Raw genomic sequence first — 23,511 nt, 5'->3', positions numbered from 1 at the left:
GCACTGAGCTAGGTATTGCAATGATGAAAGAAGCTTATAACCTGCTAAGAAGATGAAGATGAATAGTTTGCTAACACTACCACAAGGCCAAAGAGTACATTCAAATTGCTATGGTGGCAAAGAGACTGGCCACGGCACTCAAAACAAGTCTCAGTGTTTCCAGTTTCCCATCAGAATGGGAAATTGTGCTATTTTCAATAATAAAGGAAGGATTCTTAATAAGCTATTAAGTTTCATTTACATTGACACTTTCTGATGTTCTACTCGTATATGGCTTTTAGTTTAAAGAGGCTTCAAAAACATGTGAACTTGGAATACACGTGATATCCAGCTACTACTTTCAGAAAACGTAGGTCTGCTGGTGGGGACAGCCGAGCAGACAGCATGGTGTAAGGGGTATGGACTCCAGTGTCAGACAGACCTGGGGTTAACCCAAGCTTCCTCACTGTCCAGCTGGGTGGGCAGGTTACGCTCTCTCACTTCACCTGTTTCCTCATCGATTGAATGGGTGGAATCATGTCTTTTTCATATTAATTGGGAAAATTAAATAAAATTGTATATAAAGTTCTTATTAAGGGTGTAACATACCGTAAACATTCCATAAAAGGTAGCTCTTATTAGCAATGCAGCAAGAGAAAGAAGTACCGTAACGGACAACCAAGGTGCTTGAGGGCTCTTGAGATAATATTCCCAACATGTGAAAACCTCTGCTGTAAACCAGTCATCTAAAAATCACAACCGATTTTACAGATGGTTCAGCGGAAGCTTTCAGTACCAGTATCAGCACCAGTGGGCACAGCTACCACGAGCGCTATACTAGACAGTTTACAGCAGTGCTCACTCCCTCCCACGGCAGCTCGCTGAGGTGGTGTTACCCTCTCTGAGAAATGAGGCTCAGAGAGGCCCATTTGTCCCATCACAGGCTGGTAAGGAGAAGGCTCAGATGCCAACCGGATCTGATGACTCCAAAGGGTAACTGCCACACCAAATTCAAGTACCGGACAATTTCTAAATAACTAAACATGTTGGAGGCCCACACACCGTGACCAAGGCACATGACTGCAGGAATGAGTGTTAACAGATGCGGAGTGCACTCTCACACAGGAAAATAAATGATCCCAGCGCGGTTCTCCAGAAGCCCCCAAAGGAAACTACTCACTACAAACAAAAAGCTACCAACCACAGAGAGGACACATGAAATCAAGATTAAAAAGTTCAATTTACTCAGGTTTCTATAAAATGAGAACACTGAAGATAACATAAGGTTAAAATGACTGTGGCAACAGTAACGACAAAAGAAATAGCTACCGACTATTTTAAATAAAAGAACATTGTACTTAGAAACACCAGGAGAACAAGTGACACGAAATCAGTGGACCTACTCAGGCACAGAAACGTGGCTGACTCCCCCGTGGATGTCAGTTCGTAGGGCTCCTGGAGTTCGGCTGCGGGTACCTGCACGTACTCTTTCATGGTGTCAGGAGCTACTCTCCAGGGGATCCTCCTGCTTCTACATCCTGTTGCCTGCTGTTCAGGAAGCGCCGAGTTCACTGGACTTGTAATTCATTAGCAGAGGGCACTACTGTAGTGTAACTTACCCACCTTGCTGCTGACATCAAATATAAAGCTATCAAGAACTTGATAAGAACTTGATAATATCCATATCAAATTCTGCTGGCAAGGTCAAATCGCTTAAACAAGACCCTATTAAAGTATTAAAGTATTGCTAATTTAGTAAGAGTAGATTTTCATAGAGTTTAAATAAGAAAATAAACCTACTTGCACCTTTTTCCTTAAAGCATTCCTTTAATTCCACCTCATCCCAGCTTCTGATTCCTTCCAACACACGCCTCACTTTTCCATCTCCTCCCAACCTCTTCTTTTCCAAAGGAAAAAAACGCTAAGCATGTCACCAAAAGCCTCAAGCAACTGGCAAGTCTGAGCAACATGAATTCTTCCTTTACACTGAATTCTCGCACATAAAGCAATCCACTGTCCCCCTCCATAGCACGTGGAATTCAGAACCCTGCGTGTGATACACTTCGGAGGAGAAACACACCATCTCAAGTGGGTCAACTCAGCTACGGGAAATCGGAACTGGGGCAGAGTTGGAAAGAGAAATTATATTTAAAAAAATAAAGGGCCGGGCTCATGGGGCAGCATGTTCAATACTGCTTTCCGAGCCTTAGTCAGCACACAGGAAAACCCTTCCACCTACCTCTCAGGGTTAGGTAGGAGTGCTAAATTAGTATAAAAATCACCTGGAATCTGAAAAACATGAATGTACTTTAGGAAGTTTTACATACTTCTCATTGACCATTTCTTAAAGACTCCCCACGACAACTGCTTCTCCTTCACCCCCGACATCATTCTCCTCTGGATTCACCAGTGTCCCCTCGTCCTCACCTCACACAGGGGTCAGATGCATGGACTCCAGCATCCTCCTTCTTTCGTGGCCAGGTTTAGAATTAATTTCCAACCCGTCCTGACCCACTCATAGAAGGACTTGAATAGCGGCACAGGAAACCTCTTGCTGAGCTGAGAGTAGCATGGTGCGGGCGCTTGGACACACAGGGGTCCTGGGAGAATTCCGCTTAATTCTAAGAATTCCTAGTTTGGGATGACATTTGCTTTCCGATGCAGCTCTGTAAGTTCGGGCGTCTGGATAAGTAATAAAGACCCCTTTAAAATACGCCACTTGGAGTTCCAACTAACTACATTACCCAATGATAGTTTGAACCTAACTGGAAATATTAATGTCCCCATTATTAAACTATTAATGTCTCTATTATTAAACACCACCATGGCACTGGGTGCTTGGGATAAAACTATCCTCTAAAAGAAACAACAGAAAATTACTAACATCGTCACAGAAGTTGAAGAATGCTTAGATCCTATATGGGAACCCACTATCACGATCTGCAAAGGCAGAAAATAATGGTATCTACACCTTCTACGTTGCAATCATAGTATCTCAATTAATTCTTAATTGTAATGTATTAAGAACTCGCTGGCATATTTAGGGATCACCAAATTTCATTCTTTTAAATGGGAATGGCTGTGATTACTGGGTTTTGGTCCTTTATGCCCTCACTGTATATCTCTATCATAGCACCTATAAGAATGTATTGTACTTACTTATACACACCTGTCGTTACCATGAGAAAATAAGTTACTCCAACATAAAGCCCATTGTTGTGCATGTCTGGCTTATAACAGACATTTACAAAAACATTCCTGCACTAAATGAATGCAGACCCAAAGTTCACTGGTGGATAAAATGAGCTTCATATCTGCTCTAATATGTCCTATAAGAATCCAAATAATGATAAAGAAAGTACACTGTCCATTAAATAAATGCCAGAACAATATGAACCCTCCGACACACAGATGACAATGTCAACTGAATCACTTTAAACAATTACTGGTTTATTTTTAGGCCCAGCGGAGGCCATCAGTAATCAAGGTGAAAAGAGACAGACTGCTTTCCTATTAGAAGATTTTAAAAATTCATCACTTCAAGAATTCTGGCTCTGTGGTATCCAAAACGCTTTAAGAGTTTGCATCACATATATTCCCTTCAAGGTTAAAACTGAAAGTCAAGTTAGTCATATAGTTAGTGTCAGAACAACGTCTGCTTCATACAATTAAAAAGATTTAATAATGTCACAGTGCCACTTACACATCCCCCTCCCAAGTAGCAAATACTGAATATATAAATGTATACATATACATGGGTCATATACAAAGCCTGTAACATGGGTGTTATTCCTGTACTTTGACCCATGTGTACAGGGCACTGTGCTAAGAACTATAGGGGATTAAAAAGAAACTATCTATCTGAAAAGACAAAGGTTTAAAAACTGAATTTTAAAATAACATTTGGACAACATCTGATGACAAGGGACATCCTACGTCAAATGGACCACATGGCCAAAGGAGCCACAGCAGTTCAGAGAGAGAGATAGAGAGAGAGCGAGCGAGCACTTCAAGCTCAAGTGAAGAGAGGGTTTAGGAAGGACAGGGAACGTGAGCTGTGGGCCACCCTGAAGAATGAATAGATTGAACTATGAAGTCGGTGCAAAAGCAATGGTGGTTTAAAAGGTTAAAAATAATTGACAACACCGCCATTCCTTTTGCACCAGCCTAATACAAAGATAAATTGAGGGCACTGAAGGACGATTACAGTCAGATGGAACAACGCAAGCATCACTAGGGAGGGTGGCACGTGGAAAAACCAAAATGCATTTTCTAATAACCCAGAGCTCATAAAGAGAGGAATGGTAGGTGGCACAAAGGAAGCATCAAAAGGGTCAAGTGACTAATTAGACAGGGGGTCAAAGGAACAGGAACGAAATAAACTTATCTTCAGGAAAGTGTTTCTTTTAAAAGGATTTTAATCCATTAGAGGAGTATTTTATTACATGATTCTTTCCACATGTTATTCTATACCTTCTCTCCTTTCATTCTCAAGTTCACTACTTGTTCTTTATTCCCAGGCACATAAACAGTATGGAAAAGAGAAGAACAAAGGCAATAAAGGCAATGAAAGCTCCAATTCTGTTCGAAAGGAGGGTCTTCCCACTGCATTGCAATACGTGGCTCTACAACAGCATGACACACACAAAACCGTTACACTTTTCAGAACTACGGTGACTTACTGTCCGTGGGGGGAAAAACAGCTTCTTTCAGTCAACTAGCATTTGGTCTATACTCAACATCCTTTCCTCCCCCACTCTTACAATTTTTAATAGAAAAATATGTATTAGATAGTCTCCCGCTTACAAAGTCAATTTATAGGTTTACACCTAGATTTTAATGCATGCTATCATACTTAACAGAAAAATTAAACATTACTCAGAATTACCCAAGGACAAGAGCAGTAAAATGTAGAATAATCCTAGCTTTTAGAAAATATTATCCTGAAAGTCGGCATATGAAAATCTTCTGAAGACATAGGGAAAAAAATATTGCAAATGTTAAAATCAGAAAATATGTAATGCTCTAGCCATTTCATATGATGTTGGCTTAGTTTGTGAAACAAATAAGAAACCATCCAGTGGATGACACAGAAACCAGAGCTGCAAGCAGGTAAGAAAAGTCTTCATACCTCTGCCCACCAGCTTTAGGATGCAGCTTGAGGTTCATCCCTCCAGGTAAGACGGTACCTGGACCCTGTGTGCCTACGCCTTCCCTTCTTCTGTCCCCAGGTGGCAGTCTTGGAAGAGGAGGACAGCACTCCTGTGTCCCAGTCTCCGGAGGTAAGTAATTAGATGAGGCACTGAAATCGTATGCGATATGCTTTTTAAATTTAATATATAAAATGTTAACTAAACACCCTCTATGATAATGTCAGGAGCACTATTAAGAATTACGAAAGAAATCACATTTTCTCCAAGTGCAACTGTTTTTTAAAAAAGTATGTGAGCAACAACTTTCCTCTTGAGCCCAAGCCACGGTACGATTATATTGAGATTTACTTGGCACAATTCATCATTAGTGTGTCTGGGGGGGAGGAGAAGTAGGCAGCTGTGGAAAATAAACTTAAGGATCACGATTAAGAGAGAAAAAAATAGAGGAAGGGCGAAAGGCCAATCAGATTACGTAGAACTTACAACGGAACTGAGAAAGTAAGACACTAAGCAATAATATGTTATAAAAGTCCTACTTAAAACATGATCTAACAAAAACTCTAGTGACAAAAACAAACAAACAAACAAACAAATTTCCCTCATCTCCAGAAGGAGATTTAATGCCCAGCTAGGGAAACAGCTGGCAGTCAGTAAGGGTTCTGAAGGTTTCCATCTCCGGAGTATATTTCAACAAATCAATCTTTGGAGCTTTCTACAAAAACTTGTGTTCCACTTCTCGAGAGCAAATCCTGGTAAATATATATCATATAGTTGATCCTTGAACAAAGTGGGGTTGGGTATGCCACCACCCCCCGTCCAAAATGAGTGTAACTTCTGACCCCCCAAAAACTTAACTACTGATAGCCTTCCCAATAGCATAAACAGTTATTGACCCACATTTTGTAGGTTATATGTGTTATAGACTGTATTATTATAATAACGTAAGCTAGAGAAAAGAAAATACTAAGAAAATCACAAGGAAGAGAAAATACATTTACAGTATTTATTGAAAAAAAATCCACATAGAAGAGGACTTGTGCAGTTCAAACCTGTGTTGTTCAAGGGTCAACTGTGTAACGAAGCTAGCCAAAAAGTGAGGAGTCCCTCACTTCAAGAAAAGGTGTTCTTCAAAACAAACAAAAACTTACATCAGTGTATAGCCAAATGATTAGTGACAATCTCCTTTAATTTGGAACTGGAAAAAAAAGAACTGAAATTACAACTCTCTCTTTAGTTAGAATTGCTTATGAACTTCTTGAAACAGCGTGGAATACTGTTCTTTAAGTGTCTTTTCTTTTTTAAGATTTTATTGGGGAAGGGGAACAGGACTTTATTGGGGAACAGTGTGTACTTCCAGGCCTTTTTTCCAAGTCAAGTTGTTGTCCTTTCAATTGTAGTTGTGGAGGGTGCCGTTCAGCTCCAGGTCCAGCTGTCATTTTTCTAGTTGCAGGGGTCGGAGCCCACCATCCCTTGTGGGACTCAAGGAGTCGAACTGGCAACCTTGTGGTTGAGAACAAACTGGCCCATGTGGGAATCAAACCAGCAGCCTTCGGCGTTAGGAGCACGGAGCTCCAACCGCCTGAGCCACCGGGCCAGCCATTTAAGTGTCTTTTTGAAAACTGTTTTTGTTATATCAATCCCTAGACATAACCTAGGGATTGATCTCTAATGGCCCAGAAAGTCTCACCCATTTTTATACCATTCTGAAAGGGCAAAAATTTCTTGAGACAGAAAAAATTTTCTATAGTTCAAAAATAAGATTAAAATAAACTTAAAATTCCACATAAAACATGCAAAATTTCTGTTGAAAAATAAAGATGCGGGGCCAGCCCGGTGGCTCAGGTGACTGGAGCGCCGTGCTCCTAACACTGAGGTTGCTGGTTCGATTCCCACATGAGCCAGTGAGCTGCGCCCTCTACAGCTAAGACTGTGAACAACAGCTCTCCCTGGGGCTGGGCTGCCGCAGGCTGCTGTGTGCTGCCAGGAGCGGCCGGCAGCCAGTGAGAGCTGCCGTGAGCGGCCAACCGATGACGGATGACCGGCGACCAAAAGCCTCAGAGGAGGTGGGTGGAGGCTGGGGGAGAGCGCAAGGGTCATAATACCAGCCTGGGCCAGGGAGCTGTGTCCTACACAACTAGACTGAGAAACAACGGCTTGAACTGGAATGGGTGTGGGGGAGGCGGAAGAAGGGGAAAAACTAAAAAATAAAAAAATAAAGATGCTATTAGTACTACTTGCTAGAGGATTCCAAAGACTGGGGTGTATAAACCCTCACTTAGCAATCAAAACCCAGAAAGAGGCACTGACGTTACCCGACAAACGATGAGCTGGCAGAGCCCCGGAAGGCCCCCTGATGGACAAGGGAAGGCAAGAACTCACTTTGCAAATCACTGATCTAGATGACTTGGATGACCCCAAGGTCCAAGGGTGCGTAAATAACTCAGCATCTTCAGAGGGAGTGAGGGTACTTTAATAATTATGCCAGGACCAGGAGCACAAATCTTCACGGTCCCAGGCAACCTTGGACCCAGGATTATCCTTAGTCTCTTAGACTGAGTACTGGGATATGTCTAAAGGCATCAAAGAAAGTAATCGACTTTTCAGTTACAGATACAAAATGAGGAAAAGCAGTAACAATCCAGCCAGGGCAGATAAAGAGAGAGGTAAGGGAGAGAAAAAAAGAAAATATGGAAGACTGGTAAAAAAAAAAATAATAATAACTTAAGAGTTTACCTAAGCTGCAATCTTTCTGGTATACAACTACAACCTTAAAATATCAAATAATGCAATAATTTTTGTAGAAAGATCATTAACTGAGAAATCCCCTAGACGTGTGTAATTATATGTTTTCTAAAATGTCTACTACAGTCGAGGTACTAAGTTAGGCATCGTGGCATGTATGAATAAGGGACCTAACTGGCTCCTGACATTATGGTCCTTGAAATCTAACAACAGTGGAAGAAAGCCATGTTATAGAAAACAAGTATTCCTTTACTAAAAACAAGACTGATGCAAACAAAATCATAGCAATGGCAAATGACTGAATTCACCCTCGGTCTAAGTCGAATTATATATACCTAATTAGGCTGATTTCCCCACCACACTCAACACATCTCCAGGAACAACTACCACCATCCACTTCCCTAACAAAACCACCACTCACGAGTCTTCCACTTCCGTGTGAATGTGTTTATTCTCTCATGGTAAAGGGTACCTCTTAAGACATCCTTCCTAAGCAAACTTTGTTCTCATAGTACCGTGCTTTCTGAGGGCGCCCTACGAGCCATCTGAAGAAACATCTCCTGCAGTATGTTTTGAACTGAATACTCCCTAGCCCCAACCAGGACCTTCTGAGTCACTCTCTCAGGACAGGATATCAGAATTCCTATTTCTAAATCCACCCCTCCTTCCTATTAGGACCATCATGCACACCCAAGGGTTGGAACCACGGCTCCGGAGAGCCACTGCGCTACATAAGGATTTAAAGAACCAAGAACATGACTTTTTCTTATTGTGTACTTTAGGTACTTAGAACACTGTACTTATATCTAAGTTATACAACGAATAAAAAGTTATAATGCAGGGGCCGGCTCGATGGCTCAGGCGGTTGGAGCTCCGTGGTCCTAACTCCAAAGGCTGCTGGTTCGATTCCCACATGGGCCAGTGGGCTCTCAACCACAAGGTTGCCAGTTCAGTTCCTCGAGTCCCGCAAGGGATGGTGGGCTCCTCCCCCTGCAACTAAGATTGAACACGGCACCTTGAGCTGAGCTGCCGCTGAGCTCCCAGATGGCTCAGTTGGTTGGAGTGCATCCTCTCAACCACAAGGTTGCCGGTTTCGACTCCCCCAAGGGATGGTGGGCTGCGCCCCCTGCAGCTAGCAAGGGCAACTGGACTGGAACTGCGCTGTGCCCTCCACAATCAAGACTGAAGGGATGACAACTTGAAGCTGGATGGCACCCTCCACAACTAGGATTGAAAGGACAACAACTTGACTTGGAGGGGGGTCCTGGAAATGCACACTGTTCCCCAACAGAGTCCTGTTCCACTTCCCCAATAAAATCTTTAAAAAAAAAAAGTTATAATGCAGGCTGTACCTTAAGATTATCTAATACATTACAATAAATGAATCACACATGAAGCACTATATACGAGACCGAAGAAGTAACAGAGATGATAAATGCTAGGGCATTCGGGAACAACTTCACAGAAGATGCTGATGTGATAAAGGCCTATCAGCCAAAAACGCCCTGGAATTCTCTAGAGATCTCTAGAACTTCCCCATTACTTAGAAACGCTGCCACCATAGCTCCCTGCGGACTAGAATGTCTAAGCAACGCGGATAAATGAACACTTGGCAGACCCATGCTGGAAATAAATCAGGGTGAGGTACTAAATGGCCTTTAAACCCCTAAGGATTGCAGAAAGTCACAGAAAACAAATTATCATCATCAGACTTTGCACACTGTTTTCTAAAGTATGACCAGACCTTAGACATCTTCCCTTTCCCCAGAAGACTGCTCTGCGTCTCATGTATTTAAGGTACCCTGAAAATTACCATAGTTGTTGGGAATTATTTTACCAGCAATGGCTAGAGAAAGACCTATACATTTTGAAGAAACTACTCTATATTCTCTTGACCCCCCTACCCTAGAGAAGACTTCTGCTGTCGTGTAAGAGAGGAAGAGTGACTTATTGTACTGGTGAGTCTGGAAGAAGGAACTGAGCATGTCCTAAAACATAAGCTCCAAATCCGCATCCCGCGCACCGACCTACTCCGGGAGGGCACACGGTGAGAGCTCAATACGTATTTGTGGAAGGAAGAAAGAAGGAAGGAAGGAAGGAGGGAAGGAAGGAACTCTCAAGCGTTTCTCTTTCTGCGATTCCGTCTTCCTGCTTTTGTGTGACAGCACATCTGGGTCTGGAAGTCTGCGTGCCCACTCTGGGATTACCAAAAACTTGGAGTCAGTGCCCTTGCAGAAGGCTGGGTAACCGTGTTGGCTCTGCCACTCTGGAGTGTCCCTTAGACGCATCGTGGGAAAGTCTTGATTGGGAGGAAAAGTAAGCAGGAAGCCTGAGGACAGACAACAGTCAAGCCACATTCTCTGACCCAGGTATTGTGACTTGTACCAGATTGATTTTTATATTTCTCTCAATTGATCCCAAACTCACAGGGGGACAAGCGTGCAACTACTACCCTCTTCAAGTCAACAAATACGTGCCTGTCAGGAATATATGAAAAACACTTATACCCAACCTCGTTTATTCTTTTAGCGCATTTTCATGAGGACTAGCGTGGCCCAGGCCCGAGGCTACATGCAGGGAGTATCAACACCGGCCACAATCCCTGGTCTTCAGTAGCTCAGAGACTGGAGGGAGAAGACAATCACATACAGAGAGAACTAGGACTCTGTGTGACAACAGCTATGACAGAACGGGTGGCTATAGGAGAACAGTAGTATGAAACCTAACCTTCCTCCAAGAAGTAATGACTAAATTAAGTCTTAAAGAAAAAGTAGGGATTAGGCAAAGAGGGGAAAGCTCAGAGCTTTAAACAGTGCGGTTTTAATTTGCAAACAAGCATAAAGTTGTGCGACATGAGCGAAATGGCTCGACAGACTGCTGCTTGCAGAGGACCAAGGAACAGAGAAGATACATTGGGGGTGGAGGGAAGGTATCAAAAAGAAGGAGAGAATGAATTCTATTTTGCACATGATAAACTTGAGGTGACAAACTGAAAGTGGGATATCCTGTAGGGGGCAAGTGATCTAGACTAGAAATACAAATTTCAGAACCAAAAGCATTTAAGTGATAAGCAAAAAGCAACTAGCTGGATGGAGTAGCTGAGATCACCCAAGGAAAATAGGAGGTAGCTGGGGAGCTAATCCAGGGAAAGCAAAATTTATGGGATGATCAGAAGAGGAAGTGAAAAGACCTTTAAAGAAATTGGAAGAAAACTATAAAAGTGTTAGAGAATAAAAGTTTTTCAAATCCTGTACTTCCTACAAAAGTACCAATTACATGGGTAAAAGAAAAGAACTTTACAAATTACTCCAAGAATGAGGAAATATCAGAAAAAGAAATAAAGAGCATTTTTAGAAAAACAAGTACACGTGAAAATCTCAGATTTTATGGTAAATTAAAATTTCAAGATGAATTATCTTGACTAAAAATAAATCAGAGCAGTTGGCAGTTTCAAAATACCCAGACTGAAAATCACTGTTCTATAGATTCCACATTTGATGTGGAAAAAGAGTCTGATCACATAGTTTACAATGAGTATAGGCTCTTATTAAAAATAAAACAATGGATAATATCAAATATCCCTATAAGGATCTACTAATATACTTCATTATTATTTTAATCAGTTTTTAGTAAGCTACACGTCTTCCATCTAAAATATAGAACTAGATTATGTTTTAGAATTTTGAGTAAATGATGAAGGATAGAATAACTGACTAGAATGAGACAACAGCAAAAGGAAAGTTCCGCTGCGTCACAATAAAGCTTTAAGGCTTTGATTTCATGATGGTACAAAAGCATAAGGTTCTTAAATTTTTCTTTGTTGGTGTGGTCCTTTTGCTACCTTAACATTAAATATGCTACCTTAACATTAAAATGTGCTACCTTAACATTAAAAACGGTAGAATTGCTGTCTGTTGATCTCAACTATATAGCATGCCCTAGATATTTACAACTACATTTCAAGTTAAATAAACTTGAATCATAGATGATACAAATGCTCCTTTCAAATCAACACAAGACATTCTGAAACCTAGCGACTAATGTGTTGCATCTGTGATCCATGCAGTAAGCCCCTGAAGCAGCCGTTAGAACTAACATTTGAACGTATGTTTCATAATTTTTAAAGCAGGAATAATTTTCAAGTCATGCTGAGTACCAACATTACCCTGGTATGCTCACTGTTGTGTACATTACTCTTCTCTGTTCTATGCATCAATAGCAAAATTTGGGGACGAGGCCTTTGTTGTTGTTTTTTTTAAGTGACTTCCCCCCTTTGACCGCAGGAAACAAATGACTTGTTCTTGAGAACTTCCCTATTCAGACTTCTGTATGAGCACGTATATTCATAGCATAGTTACATTTTGGTGTTTTCATATTTTGTGTACTGTGAAATCAAATCTAAATGTTTCATAATCATTTTTATGAACTATCTGGATGCTCTTCATCACACATTAGAGGTCACAAATAGAGTGCAACGTGTTACCTACCTACAAGTAAGTACGTATCTTACTGTCAATTGAAGGGAGTTTTGCCCCACTTCATGTTCCGCAAAACTGAATTGCTATTGGGTTTGACTAACTGTAGATGGATTGTGATACAGAATATTTGCAGGCTAGTAAATACAATTCAGAATGCTTAATAAAAATCTTCATTCTTTTGGTTTTAAAAAAATGCTTACCGTAGAATGTATCATATAGTACATGTTAAAACATCAGGTATTACTCAAATATTTAAAGGACATGACATAAAAAATGGACTGGTCTGTGATGCCCTTGAAGGACAGAACTTGGACATGAGTACTCCAAACTGAGAATTCCCTGAGAGCTTCCAAACAGGACCATCTGTCAGTTAATGTCAAGACTCAAACCAGAGGTTACATTGTCATTTCTCTAAGATTCCTTCTAACTCTAAATGCACAGGACGTTCCAATTCAAATGCAAAGGACTATTAATGAACGCCATTATGGGGAAAGTACTATACAAGGTACTGTGAAAGGTACAGAAAAGCAATGCAATGGAAAATATTGTTTACAAAAACTCCGATGTTTGAAAGGGTGGAATAAGACCCACATCACAAAAAGAATATTAGTCAAACATAAGAGAAATAAGAAATTAAGCTCTCATTTCTGGGAAAGTCTAGAAATGAAATGATCTTAACTGGAAAAGTCTAGAAAACCTACTTAGAAGATGTGAAAAATGAGCTCGGCCAAGCATGAATACAAAATGAGTAGAATAGATAATTTCTTAGAGAAATTAGATAGAAGAAAAGAATTTTGTGAGCGGGATTGATAAGGCAAATATTTTCACGGCAAAGATCTGAGCTATGAGTTAGCCTTTGAACAACAGGAAGAAAATGAACAGAGTGAATGGGGTATTCTAGAAAGGCTGAGGAGAACAAAGGCTGTTCTGGAGTAGTAAAATGACTAGCCTAGCTAATTCAGCTTTCAAGCCTAGGAGAAAACAACAACTGGAAAGATAAATTAGCAGTAGCTGTACAAATGTATATGCTACTATGTCGTTCTGTTTCCTTCAAATGATAGACGATCTTAGGTGCCCAGAAGAGAGAAGTTCTGACCTCACTTTGCAAGAGGCCACAAGAACAACCTGAAATATTGGAGGGCAGTGCCATCATGAAAATAATGCCATTAGGAGTTTAGTCTATTGACTGTGTCAAATGGTGAAAAATTACTTGGGGAAAAACTGTCAGATAATCACAGTAACAGCTAAGGACAAAGTATGGAGATCTTTAGATTAAAACCTAGTTTAAGACAACTGTGCCTAAAAGCATTTAATGTACCTAAGCACAAAAAGTAAAGTTTTAAAAAATATAATCAGATCTTCAGATTTCTATTAGTTTAATTAGATGCATAATGTTATTTAATTAGTTTAATTACATGCATAATGTTATTTCTGAGTATTATAAAATTATTGAGGGCAGTCTGTGAAAATGATTCCTATTGCATAAAAAGCTAATTTAGTCCTTTGGTAGTGAATAACCTCTACACTGGTGCTTAGTTCTCATGAGAAATAGTCTAATAAACATTGTTTTTCTGGCCTAAGAAGGGGTATCTGAACAGCAGCTCTTAGCAGGACACACCCACTGCAGTAAAGTAAGTCAGCAGGGACGAAGAATCCAAATTAATGTCCAAAATGGAAATCGCTGTGCTGCAGGCTTGAGACTTTGAATTACTCAAGGACGGAATAAACCGACTAAGTCTACCAATGACAATTTTGAAGTCTATTTCATTCATCCACACTACCACAGTTCCCACTTCTTTCTAAGTAAAAAGAGGCTGCTTCCTACGGAAAGCTGAAGGTGCCGGCGGTTGGCAAGCAGCAGTTCTTCCCACACTGCACACTGGCAAGGAAGGTTAAGCAGGGGACCAGGACCTCAGGTAGCTAATGGAGGTTGCCATTTTTTCTCATTTTCATGCTTTGATACTTCCCTTCCAAATGAACTTGCCATGCAGGTAATAAGAAAGTCTACTGAAATTCTTGGTAAACACTTCACACTAAAACTAGACGAATGTTTAATGTTCAAAGCTCGACTCCCAAGAACAGCTTTTTATTCCTCCTTCCTCCCCTAGAAGTTGCCTGAATGTGGCATTTCCAATTTGTGAAAGTAAAAAAATAAAACCAGTTGACATTTTCCAGACACCCTTTGAAAAGGCTGTGAAGTCTATATAAGGCAAAATGAACAGAAAGAGTATGAGTTCGAAATACTTTAAGGACTCTCCCCTCCACAAATTAAAACACTTATATTGTTACTATGGTAATCTGATACTGGATGATGATCTCAGATTTTTAAACTTAAAAACACACCATGTAAGTTTAAAAATTCAGAGATAAAAATATCTTCTTAACAATCAAGGGGTTAAAAAGAACTGGAATTTCAGAATCTCACCACTCAGTATCTTTAATTTTAGCAAGTCTCCTAATAGTTACTTAAGTGTGACTACTCCTAAGTCACAATCTGGGGGGAAGGAAAGGTGAGGCATCTGGAATTCATGTTTATCATCATTGCTCAGGTAATTCCTAGGGTTTTTGTTTTACATAAAAATCAAGTATTTTCCATAAACTGAAACAGGTAAATTTTATGGTATACAAATTATACCCAATAAAGCTGTTTTTAAAAATCAATCTTTTCCCTTCATTATACTTATTGCGACCTGAATATGTGGTTGTAATACTAAGGTCAAAGTTCAAAACCCCACTGCTATCCTACTGTGTTCACCATGAAAACCTGAACGTGAGGAAAAAAAGATAAGGGTGGGTGGGGGGTTCTTGCAGTTTTTTAGTTAAGCTCTTCAAAAAGAAAGGACCATAAATGCAATTCCTGCTTAAACAAACTAAGGCACTACCGTCTGGGAAAATAAACCCTTAAATCTGAAGATATTAATTTGTCACCATTATGAGTATAAGCAATGACTGTGGCTTTTCTCAGTTAACAGGGTTGATTTGAGTTGTTTTTATTTAAAAATCCTCAAAATATGTCACAAGTAGGATATGAGTTATTTCAGGCAAAATTCAAAACAGCTTTAAAATTCCCCAACTACTTAAATTTTAACAAAGTTTAATTTCCTCATTAGTCATAAAGTTAACAAGTGTTAAATCTGTGGGGGTGTTTGCAACTTCTAAAATTATTTTTAGAACAAATCCATTTAATGTACCAACAGCATTGATTCTTCTTATAGATTTCAAAACACCCACTGTGTCTACACCATATGTTAAAGATTTTCATTTGAATTGAAATGATTAAGTTTTCTGATCAAACAGTAAAAGAAAAGATAAGTAACACGCTAATTACGTATCTAAACATAATGTATATTTTTAAGGTATTTCTCTACCCAAAGTTTGAAGATAGGAAAATATAACATAGGACTTGCTGAGTAAGTCTAGCTAAGTAAACAATTTAATTAAAAAAAATTAAGCTACTAATTTAAATGTTCAAGGTTCAGCACTTGATATAGTTTCCCCAAACTTCTAACTAAAGCACAGAGGTACCAAACATTTTGTATTCACTCCGTACATGAGATTTTTGGTAACCCGAAGTCATGAGCCTAAGACCTCTTTAAATTTTCAAGTATTCTTTTAATTTATCATACAAGTATATGCTACGGTCATAGTTTGTATACACAGTCGATTTTTAGGTGAATCAAAAGTCTAGAAAGACAATTTAATCTTTTCTAATCGATATTTTTAAAGGAATCATAAACCAAAATCTGATGCTACCGTATTTCAATGCATTACTAAACTTTCCTCAAGTTCAACGTTAAGACTTATCACTACTAACACATGGAAGGAAAAAACAAACCCACAGCAACTTTGGCTTTACATACAAAGAACCTGGAAATCTGTATACATTTGTAGTATTCGTTTTATTGTTGCAACTATAAAACGAAACTTATTTACTCTTGAAAATTTTAAAGGATTAATGAAAAACAGCATCTCAATTTTATGCAAATACTCAAGTTGTTAGCAGTGCAATTTCAGATTTAAAAAATGAAGAATGGTGGAATCGACTGCCATTCCAGCAAAAACTCAGCAGCCAAACCAACGGCAACATACTCACCCTCCCTAATGTGCTGGATACAGAGCTTTGAAAGTTGTTCAGCCATTAACCAGCACGTACCCTATCAGGACGGCAACGAAAAGAGCAGCAATATTTCTGTGTTGATGAAAAAAGAGCCTGTTTACTGCATTACAGTGAAAACTATGGGCCAAATACACAGAAACCAATGGATAGGGAGGGGAAAGGAGGCGGAGGGGCTCTACAAGGGGAGCAAGTCGTGCTGAAAACTCAGAGCTAACTGATGCTTTCAGGTGACAGCTCGTGTCTCTACGTGCCCCTCAGTTCTTTGTTTAAAATAAAGCAGTTCCTCAGCGAGTTTACATAAGCACTGTATCTGCTGCCAGAAAATCATTCAGTTCTTTCAAATACACATAATGATGAGACTTAAAGAAGACAGCAGTGGGATGATAAGTTACTAATAGTTTACTTCTGCCTGAAATACTTGAGGTTCCATATGGGGAGCCGCCCTAATTTCCACTTGCAAACTGCACAGTTAAGCGTGTCTACCCAGGAGTTATAGAACAGTTTACACAACCGCTCAACCAAGTACCCCAAGTACCATTTGACACTCTCTTCCCTCTGCTAGGAAGCAGCGACAAGAGAGTTAAGGACCTACGTTACAGGACAGTACACCATGGTTAAGACACACGGTCACCTTTAAGTCCCAAATTTTTAAAATAAGATTTTTTTCTTAACACTTCATAAGTCATTGTTGACATAACACCAAACAGTAAGGATGTCCAGCTTTTGTTTCTCTTCTACTTGCCATATTGAAATGTTTCGAAGGTGTCTCTAAATAAATGGACTGCCATGTGAACCTGGCGTAGTTCTCGGCAGACCAGTATTTGTTGCAGTGGTCGTGGTTTGCATGACGTCCCACCAGCTCCCTCTTTGGTTCCTCTGCCTATTCAATCCTTAAGTGGGCATGGTCATCCAGAACCTGCCCTAAGCCTCTTTACTTTTACTCTCTTTACAAGCTATCCTTTAGTGATTTCATCCACTGCTATTCCTGAAAATGTACCCTGAACGTGCTCACACACTTATCATGCCCTAAAGTGGACTCATCTTCCATCCCCATCCCCCCCCGAAACCGCTCTTCCTCCAGAGCAGTGACCAAGCCTGCAACTTGGGAGTGACCCCTAAGCCCTCCGCCCTCCCCCTTTCACCCACTTAATCCTATCAGTGGTACTCCCTCAGCAGCAGTCAGGCTCCGCTCAATCTGCCCCACGACCACCATCCACGTACAGGGCCCACCACTCCAACAACTGTACTTTCATAACCTCTGACTGCCTCCCCCCACTTCTCATGTTTCCATAGCAACCCATTTCCCCTTTCGTAATTTGAGTCACTCCACAAATATACACTGACTGTGTACCATGGGCCAGGCACTGTATCAAAGCTGTGTATACAGCGCCAAGGAAAACAGCTGCAGGCTCCTGCACAGCTCCCTGTCTGCTCAGTGGAATTACAGGCTCAGCACTTGATTTCCCCACCAGACTAAGCTTCGTGAGAGCATGTCCGATGTCCGTGGTGACACCTGTTATGTCCAGTATGAGGACCCTGCTGCACCTTCCGTGGCCGGCATAATAACTGACACAGAGTGTACAACAGAGCGTGGTGATTCAAAGACAAACATACCATATACATAAAGTGGTCACTTTCCTCAGCACCAATGACTCACTTCAACTGGTTGCTGGTTATTCCCCTGTACGACTCACCTCCAACATTTCCCCCAAACCCACATTTCTCCTATGATCACAGTTTCGGATCACTTAATATCTTTTAGGTCACTCAGGCTTACAATGTCATCTTCCGCTCATCCTCCCCTTGCAGTCTCTCCTCTGAACTCTGCAGCACCATTCTCCGGGCACCTGTCATTTACTTATTTGTGTTATAGCCATTATATAAGCTTTGCAAGGCTGGGGCTGCTTTCCTCACCTCTGTATTCCCCACCTAGCAGAGCTTTGCACATGTAGGCACTAAACTATCTGCGGAACGAATGAACCCCTATGAGAAATCCAACAGGAAAACAAGAAAAGCTGAAAGAGAACATTAGTGACTCCAAGCGCATATCGACAGTGCCCGTGACTGACATGACTACAGACAGATTACACGACCCCATTCCTGGGGATGATTAGGGCAAAACAGGTGACACACCATCAGCTCAGTGGCTTTGGGTTTCGCCCCTCGGTTCCTAAGCTTTTGATTCTAAAAAGTTTTATGTTCTCGTCAGAGGGTATATTCTAATGTCTATGAGTATAAATTTCAAACTTTTTAGAAGTACTCAATATTATTCCCCTACTGAAATCGAAAGCAGAATCCCACCAATAAATAAAGCAGATAAAAACAGTACTCCAGCTGAAGCTGGGTGGGGTAGACGGGCCCACCTGCTCGGTCTCTCCAGCACCCTCTCCACGTTTGACAGTCCGTTATACTTCCGTGGGAGACATTTTTTAAAACTTGAGCTCTAAGGCAGCTCCAGCTTCCTTGGTCCACCCTCCAATGTGGATCAAGAACATGGAGTTCTCAGGAGGTAACAATGGGAACCCTGTGCCAGGAAATGGAGTTTTTGGAAAGCTCATGTGAACAGAACTGACCTGGGGCAGACATCCGTGCCTCTTCCACCGCTCTCTCAGACCTGACTGTTCCATTTCATGAAGCTGGTGCACTAACACAAACATGGCACAGTTTCCCAAAGGTGTTTCCATCCTTGGATGACCAAGCAGAAAACCAGGAGGGAGCCAAGGGAAAAGGTGGCCTGGACAGAGAAGTCACTTAAGTCTCCTTCTAATCTGGGCTATAAACTAAAGAAGAAACCAGTCTTCTCAAGTTCACATCGCCCAGCCCAGCTAAGAGAGCAGGAGAAATCCACAGGGACTTAGACCCCAAACCCCAGCTGTTATGCATTTGCCTGAAGTGTCCTTCTTTTGGCAGACGCTCTTCTGGAAGCAGGTGCAGCAGATGGCGACGATCCAAGAAACAACGATCTTGTCCTGACAACATCTAATTCTAATAACACGTTCATACAGTATTTCTACCTCCAAAGCACAATTACACAAATGCTACCGCACCTCAATATCCCTGAGAAGTATTATCATTTTTCACTTAATAGACCAAACAGCTAGTAAAAATCACTAAGTTCCTAAATCCATTTAAGTCAGGTGTCATGAATGGGCCATTCCTTTCAACGTCCAGGCCAGTCCTTCAGCCTGGCAGAAGACCTTCTGCAAAGTGTATGTGGTCCCAGGAAGTGACAAGGGCAAACTTGAACACCTTATATTTCATTTTCTCTGCCCAGCAGGAGTGCGATCCTCTTAAAGTTAATTGCAAGCACAGCCCAGAGAACTTTGCAGCAAATTGCCAAGACGGTTGTTGAAAAAGCCAATTAAATAGCAGGGGTGTGAAGAACACTTAGTATTATCCAGAAAACTGTTGCAGCAGAAACACCCTGGAGTTCAGGTGATGAAAAGAAAATGGTAAAGCTGAATAAGTCACCAACTAAAATAAAAACAAAAATTAATGGCATTTAGGAGGATAGCAGTCCCATTGAAGATGTAGAGCCCAAGGTTTCAAGCCTAGTTCTAAGAAATACAAACTCTTGATTCACAGGTACCATGAAAAAAACCTAAGTAGTGATTCTTTCATAAAAATTAGAATCATGCTATCTAATAAAACCTAAAGTTAGGGAGCAGTTAATTAATATGCAAAAGAGAGAGTAAGATAGCCTACATGGAAAGAGGGAAAATAACAGTAGCTCCGTTTGCTTTAGCGCGTACATGAGAGCTGGCTCTTTTCAAGAACTGAATGAAGCTGGCAAACACAAATGATAAGAATTTTGACAGGTCTGACATATTAATCACAGGAGGAACTGCCAACATTCATTTAGTGATCAGACTTCCCCAGAATTGTGTTCATTCTACAATACACAATCGTTCCAAAAAAAAAACACCCCAAAATCTACAAATTGAACCCACACATAATGATTCACCTCTACTTTGCAGGTTTTCATCACTGACACCATCACTTAATAAATCAGAAGTCATGTCTTTCTCCTTTCAGAATAAAATACCAATGATAAGGAAAAAAAGCCCCATGTTTTTGCTTTTTTTGCTTCTTACTCTGGAACAACAGATTTCACCAACTATTGCTCAAAGTCATTCACAGAATTTTACATTTCCTGGCAAGGCAGCATCAGCAAGCAGACAGCAAACGCACTGTCTTCCTAAGCCAGATGTGAGGTCAGTTTCATCAGTTTGATCAGTTTGATGGGTTCCTCAAAATCCTTTTCCAGGGGCTAAAGGAAGTACAAGGTCGGGGTAATATTTGTAATGTTTCATTTCAGGTTTTTAAAAGAACTATGGAAATTTTGAAAAAATTATGTTAAAGCTACAAAATCTTAAACATCTGGTTGGAGAATATGTGCTATCTGTAGACAATCTGAAACACACAAATTATAGAGATGGAAATAAAAACTCATAATCCCAGCACCTTCATAAGTATAATTTTAAATGGTTACAAGATATTTTGTGGTAACAATGTTCTATATTCAATTTGCACCATTTCCCCATTATTGGTATTGAATTTTTCTGGGTTTTCATTATTTTCTAAAAAGTACTGTGACAGACATCTCAGTGCAGAAATCTTGGAGCAGTCCATGTTTTTAATCATAAAGGATAGATTCCCAAAGTGGAATTACTAGGTTAATAAGTAGGAGCATTGTCAGAGCACTTGATAAAATATTGCCAAATCACTTTCCTAAAAAGTTGTACCAATTTGAACTTCTGCCTTTTCTACTGCATCTCACTGCCTTTGTCTGTTATTGTTTTAAAAAGTCTTCAGGAAACTGACAATCCAAAAATAATTTCAGCTTTTAATTAGTATTTCTTTATTAGTGAAATTGAACCACTTCCCCCTAAATCTTTATCAAGCATTTGTAGACTTTTAAAAGTGTAGGGGCCGGCGGCCCCGGTGGCTCAGGTGGTTGGAGCACAGCACTCCTAACGCCGAGATCGCCAGTTCGAGTAACACCCACATGGGCCATTGAGCTGCACCTTTTACAGTTAAGATTGTGAACAATGGCTCTCCCTGGACCTGGGCTGTCGTGAGCAGCCGGAGGTTGGCGTGAGCTGCCACGGACTGCTGTGTGCCGCTGTGGGCTACCATGTGCTGCCAGGAGCAGCCAGCTGCCAGCGTGAGTGGTCGGAAGCCAGCGTGAGCGGCCGGCAGCCGGCAAGAGCTGCCATGAGCTGCTGTGAGTGGCTGACCTCAGCTGGGGGAGCACAAGGCTCCTAATACCAGCATGGGCCAGGGAGCTGGGTCCTACACAACTAGACTGAGAAACAGCAGCTGGAACCGGAGGGGGCTGCGGGTGGAAGAAGGGAAAACAAAATAAAATGAAAAACAAAAGTGTAGGTATGTACTTGAACCACGCAGGGTTGGTGCTGTTTTGCTTTCTGACTTGTATAAATGCTGCAAATGTTTCTGATGTTTGATATTAATTTTGAATCCTTCCACCGATTTTTATAATACTTCTATCCCATCTCCTTCTATCCCCAATAAAGGCAGGATGAAGTGTGTAGCTGTGAGACGACACAGCCAGGATTCACATGAGCCGGGTTCTATCCCCACACCATTACCCAGCTGCAGGGCACAGGACCCACTCGGTGTCACCTTCCTCTCAATGATTGGACTAAACGTTCTTTTCAGCTACCAAACTCAATTTGATTTCATTTTTCCCTTTCTTAAGTTCCTTCGCTGGTGACCCTAAGATTCTTAAATTAACTCTCTTCATAGATAAAGATTTTAGAAAAGCCTTACTGAATATTCATCGATATTATAATTTAAAGATTTCAGTAGGCTAGCAGAGACGTAAGGAAAAAACAAGCATGTAAAAACTTCGGGAGGAAATTAAAAAGCAGGGGAAAGATGCATTTCGAATGGCAGGATATATCTGGCAGACGATGATATTCTTCTACAACCTGAATTACCATCCTTTGGTCAAAGAACCAACCGTCACTCTGGTAAGCTCCGCTTTTTCCAGGAGATGCATCGCATCTTGAAACTGCTGAAATGCTACGTGAAACCCTGCATTTTCCTGGGGAAGAATAGTCATGGCTTTCAGATTCTCAACAAGTTTCATACTGCAAAAATATGTAAGAACCTCGAACTTAGACAAACAGCTCATGTCTTACCTTCTGGTCTTCTCTCCCTCCTTAAAAGCAGTGGGGTCCACAATTGGGATTTTCTGTGCTCTCCTTTCCACTTCGGAGAATGGCAGGGACTGGTTTCCTTCAATGATATCGAGAAAACCTCTCTCCTACCGCTGTAGGACAAAGGGGCACTCGCTTCCTACACAGGGGCTCTCCAGACGACACAGTTACTAACGAAAATGGAGTTTGTAATGGAACCAGTGTTCACACAGAAACACTGTTAAGATCAGAGGTACAATAAAAATACCTGAGTAGTGATTCCTTCTTTAATAAAAACTGGAATCCTGCTATCTAATAATACCTAAAGATGGAGAGCAGTAAATACAGATGCAAGAGGGAGACAATGATAGACTGCAGGGCCTCAGATCTGTCCACTGCACCCATCCCACTACTGCAGACACACTGAACAACTTGATCATTCCACACCAAAGTTCAGCTATGTGATGGGAAAATGTGGCTTTCCCCAAGAACTAGTACCTTCATCTGACTCAGGAAAAACGGTCTTTGCCTCCCAAACCACAAAAGTCTTTCTTCCCTTTTAGAGGGCTACAAGGGCTGGGGAGGGGGCAGAGAGGCAGGAGTGAAAATCACAGCCCAGAAAACCAAAGATGTTTATAGCTATTTTTGTTTCAAGTTGCCCACTCCAAATCACTCAAAGCAGAAGTCGAGGCAGATGGAGTTCCCCAGAAAGCGAGCTTCCTCCTCACGCCAGCCCCCTCTAATCAGGTGGCATAGTTTGGGGAGGTGCTTGGGACTGTCGGGAACTCCTGAAATGACCGAGTGAGGGTCAGGGGAATCTGCCCACTCTGGCTCCCCGAAGGAGCTTGACAGAGTCAATGCCAGTCCAGGGTCAGGTA

At 41.1% G+C, this 23,511-nt stretch overlaps 1 protein-coding gene across 2 annotated transcripts in view; it reads right to left on the bottom strand.

The window, feature by feature from the left end:
* The window catches only part of EFR3A (EFR3 homolog A), a 79,694-nt gene that overhangs the window by 52,730 nt on the left and 3,453 nt on the right, over nucleotides 1–23,511 (bottom strand). The window contains exon 1 of one of the 2 annotated variants that reach the window (XM_033126083.1): nucleotides 1,383–1,454. The exons of the other annotated variant lie outside the window; for it this stretch is intronic. The gene's annotated coding sequence lies outside the window, so the exon portion shown is untranslated. Of the gene's footprint in view, nucleotides 1–1,382; nucleotides 1,455–23,511 lie in introns of those variants that run through there. 2 annotated transcript variants of the gene reach the window in all.

The sequence above is a fragment of the Rhinolophus ferrumequinum genome, chromosome 14, assembly GCF_004115265.2.
Source record: "Rhinolophus ferrumequinum isolate MPI-CBG mRhiFer1 chromosome 14, mRhiFer1_v1.p, whole genome shotgun sequence".
Taxonomy (NCBI): domain Eukaryota; kingdom Metazoa; phylum Chordata; class Mammalia; order Chiroptera; family Rhinolophidae; genus Rhinolophus; species Rhinolophus ferrumequinum.
The sequence above is the reverse complement of the archived record's forward strand: the minus strand, read 5'-3'. Positions and strand labels throughout refer to the sequence as shown.